Source organism: Sinocyclocheilus grahami, unplaced genomic scaffold (assembly GCF_001515645.1).
Source record: "Sinocyclocheilus grahami isolate Dianchi unplaced genomic scaffold, SAMN03320097.WGS_v1.1 scaffold543.1, whole genome shotgun sequence".
Classification (NCBI taxonomy): Eukaryota; Metazoa; Chordata; class Actinopteri; order Cypriniformes; family Cyprinidae; genus Sinocyclocheilus; species Sinocyclocheilus grahami.
Window position 1 is genome coordinate 732,995 of NW_015505722.1, and position 4,476 is coordinate 737,470.

The 4,476-nt window shown below is 38.3% G+C and overlaps 1 pseudogene; it reads right to left on the reverse strand.

Annotated features, from left to right (window-relative positions):
- LOC107555678 (sodium-coupled monocarboxylate transporter 2-like) overlaps positions 1-4,476 on the reverse strand; it is a 21,653-nt pseudogene that overhangs the window by 1,676 nt on the left and 15,501 nt on the right.

The window sequence follows — 4,476 nt, forward strand, 5'->3', positions numbered from 1 at the left end:
GAAAGCCATTATAACATGTACATGAAAAAAAAGAAAAAAAGAAAGGAAGAAAGGAAGCTCATGGTTGATCGAGGTAAATGTGTGCAAATGTATAGGGGCCCATTCCCATATTTTGCCTGGGGCCCCCAATTCACTAAATCCGCTCCTGGCCCATAGTGTTGAGCAAATTAGCTCATCTAGTCACAATGGATGATATTGATATGATATGATATGGATGAAGTAACACAAATGGTATGGCTGTATATTTATTCACATAAAATGCATCTTAAATAACATACAAGATAATATTACGTTTGGAGGTAGGAATACTCAAGACGTCTCATTCATGAGTGCTCCAAAATTTAGCAACACAGAACTTTGAATTCCTAGTTATCCAAAAAGCAGATTTAGTGTCCCAAATCAAAATGTTTAAAATAGTATGCCAAAGGTGTGAAAATGTAATTTCAGCGCAAATTCTCAAACAGCTAAAATAATGGCTTTCAAACCTACACTCCTCCCCCATCTGCCATTGGTCAGACAAACAGATAGTCCCACCCTAAAATCATGCCATTGTTTGGGCTGATGTTGCTGTGTCAGGCAGGGGTGCATTTCCCTGTACAACAACATAACTCGCTGCTAAACTACTATAATATGATGGAGAAATTCTCTAGCTAGTCGTGACTGTTTCCCTAGGCTGTAGTTACTTTGTCACATATGTTCAAACCACGTTGATTTACCAATATAGAACTGTCATTAATTATATCACACAGTGGTGGAGTAATAACTTCTTGAGCTAATAGCAATTGCTATTGCTATAAATAAAGAACATGTCATATCAGTACTATTTCACTTTGTTTAAAGATGTTTGATTCACTTGCATTTTCCTTCATACGTCATTGGTTCCCTCTGGGAACACGAGCACATTCACACATGGACACTCTTCAAAAGTCTTCATAACTCTTTGTTATTTGCAGCTCTCATGAGCTTCTGTGGTATGAATAGTCCCTTCAATGAGAGCAGCAGTTCTTTCCATTGTTAGACTTACAGTCTATAACTCAGTGTTTTGTTGCTGCCAGTGTGTGATAGGATAGAGGAGCTAATGAAATGTTGCACTCACCCGTCAGCAGTGTGATGAGTAGACCTGCTGCTACAGTGGCAATAAAGCCCACTGCACTATAGTACAGAGAGGACATGGAGTACCATTAATCAGCCAGCCAATACCTGAACACAAGACCGAGATAACTGACATCATCTTAGAATGAAAGTGCATTACTACAACCTGATTACATTGTTCTTTTTTGGAATTATATTATATTATTTTATATTATATTATACAAAAAAAATGAATTTATTCTTATAAATGGGACAGAAATCCTGACTGTCAGAAAATGTTATGTTTTACTTCAATTTTACATTGGTAATTTTTACTCATCTGTGACAGTGTGATGAGTAGACCTGCTGCTACAGTGCCAATAAAGCCCACTGCACTATAGTACAGAGAGGACATGGAGTACCATGAATCAGCCAGCCAATACCTGAACACAAGACCGAGATAACTGACATCATCTTAGAATGAAAGTGCATTACTACAACCTGATTACATTGTTCTTTTTTGGAATTATATTATATTATTTTATATTATATTATACAAAAAAATGAATTTATTCTTATTAATGGGACAGAAATCCTGACTGTCAGAAAATGTTATGTTTTACTTCAATTTTACATTGGTAATTTTTACTCATCTGTGATCACTTTTATAGGATTTCCATTCTTATTTTATAGGATAACTGAGTGCACTCTTGTATCCCATGAAATGGTTTGACAAACAATTTTCTTTCCACAAAAGTGGGGACTTAAGTATGTTTTAAAGTATTCTGACTCTCGGGAATGGTAGAATAACGTCGCACCTGTCAGAGGTGAGAGCGCTCGTGGTGAATGATGTCTGGTTGGATCCATCAGCTGTAATGTTGAAGTTACAGCCTACAGTGGTGAGTTCGAGTGGACGTGTGTTAATGCTCGGTGCTGAATAAATGAAAGCCCCCACAACGAGAGAGTGATGCCCACGATCAGACCCCCAACTGCCTCCTAAAGAGAAAGGTCACAAATCACAGAGTATGTGAACAACATTAGCATCAGTTTTTATATTTTTTCCAAGAGTTTGTCTGATCTTGAATATTATACACACTATAAGTGCACATGCAAAGTGTTATAATGGTACATATTCTTAATATTGACATTCATTGTATATCTTGCATTTTCATGTTTTCTAAAGTGGGTTCTGCATATAAATAGAAAAAAATGCTTACAAATGAAACTGAAAATAAAAGCGTTTTGTCTTAATAGACATAATATATAGAAAAACTGTTTTGTGTGTGTGTGTGTGTGTGTGATCAATAGTTCAGTAGTTAAATATCAGACCTTCAAACATGTATTTTACCAAAATGTTTTGTGTAAATTAATATGGTTCTAGCCCTTGCTTTAATTTAGAATGCCTCATAAAATACTAATGAAGGAATTTTTCAAACACCTTTCCAACAATTACCATCTATAATATTTTAAATTATAAAATGTCAAATTAGTGGTATTTACTATTAAACATTAAATACTGCATTTGATATATGAGCAAAAAGTCACTTCAAAGAAATTACAGTTCAAAGATGACAACCAGTGCTAATGTCATTGGTGAATGAGGTGCAAAAAAATAAATAACAAGTTATTAATAAGTTTGCAGTTATTTTGGATGTTTCTGGTACTTCAAATTGGCTATTCTTTATTCTTTAGGGTTAGCGGTTTTTTTAACCTGTAGCCCTAAGTATGAAAATTAGGCACATCACACACCATTTGTGCATTGGAGTAGACCAGAATATCGGGCATAATGGTGGCGGGTTTTGCACAAGCAAGCAATGGAACATTACATAAAGGTATTTCTAATATCTGTTGTGTTTTCATTATGTTACCTCTTAATGTAGAGACATATGGTTCATCAACCTCCCCTTGTTAAGAAGTACACTTAATAGTATTGAATGTGCACTTGTAGTATATATATATGTACATACAGTAGTCAACATTTGAAGTGGATCAAAAAAGTTAATCAAAGTTGTCCTAAGACAAGAACGCATTTTGGTTTTAGGTTTTAGGACAACTTTGATGAAAGGTTTTGATCTACTTCAAATGATGACTACTGTGTATATATACACTGAACAAAATTATAAACGCAACACTTTTGTTTTTGCCCCCATTTTTCATGAGCTGAACTCAAAGATCTAATACTTTTACTATGTACACACAAGGCCTATTTCTCTCAAATATTGTTCACAAATCTGTGTTAGTGAGCACTTCTCCTTTGCCGAGATAATCCATCCATCTCACAGGTGTTGGCATATCAAGCAGTGTAAAGAGTACCTAAAAACCATACTTGAGTAAAAGTACAGATACCTTACAGTGAAAATTACTCCACTACACGTTACAAGTCACCAATTCCAAAACAACTTGAGTAAAAGTTAGAGTAACTGATTTTAACAGTACTTAAGTATTTTACTTATACTAAATATAGGCTCAAAGATGCACTAGTCAAAGAGACATGCCAGTGAAAAACTGTAATGTTGTGGAGAAGCTGGGGGGAAAGAGAGAGGCAAGGATATATGTGCAGGTATTTAATGGAAAAACTAGAACAAACAATAAGCCAAAAACCAAAGGGAACAAAGAACATAATGACTGGCAAACAGACAACCATTACATTCGACAACTCACAAGGAACTAAAGAAAAACGTCTCTAGGTTACGTATGTAAACATGGTTCCCCGAGGGAATGAGACGCTGCATCGAGATTGCTTTGGGAACGCCTCTGCGTGACCGTGTTCTGAAGCACGTGTCAAATCAGCCCAATGGAGTAGCGAGACGTCACAGGTGGGGTGACGTAAGCACCAGAAAGTATAAAAGCGCGTCCGGCAGAGCGCTAACTAGCTTCGATGAAGTAGCGCCTGGAGGGATGCAGGGAGTATGGCAAAGAGACACCGCCGCTTGCTTTCTCGCCTCCTGAAACCTCTCGACGACAGTGTTGACTGCGTCGCCAAAAAGAATCTGTCCTTATCTTGCATATCGGACAGATTCAACCACAGATGCCGCTCCGTGGCCACCATTGCTGCCATTGAACGGCCGATAGCTCTGGCCGTTTCTTTGGTGGCTCGGAGGAACAAATCTGTGGCCCGACGCAGTTCAGCTACCACGTCGAATTCCCCCTCCTCCCTGTCATCCAGGTCCTTGAGCAGGTCAGCCTGGTATGCTTGTAACACCGCCATGGTGTGCAAGCATGCGCCAGCCTGACCTGCCGCCGTATAAGCTTTCCTGACCGCGTTCTGAAGCACGTGTCAAATCAGTCCAGCAGTGAGACGTCACAAACGGGGTGACGTAAGCACCAGAAAGCATAAAAGCGCATCCGGCAGAGCGCTAACTAGCTTCGATGAAGTAGCGCCTGGAGGGATGCAGGGAGTATGGC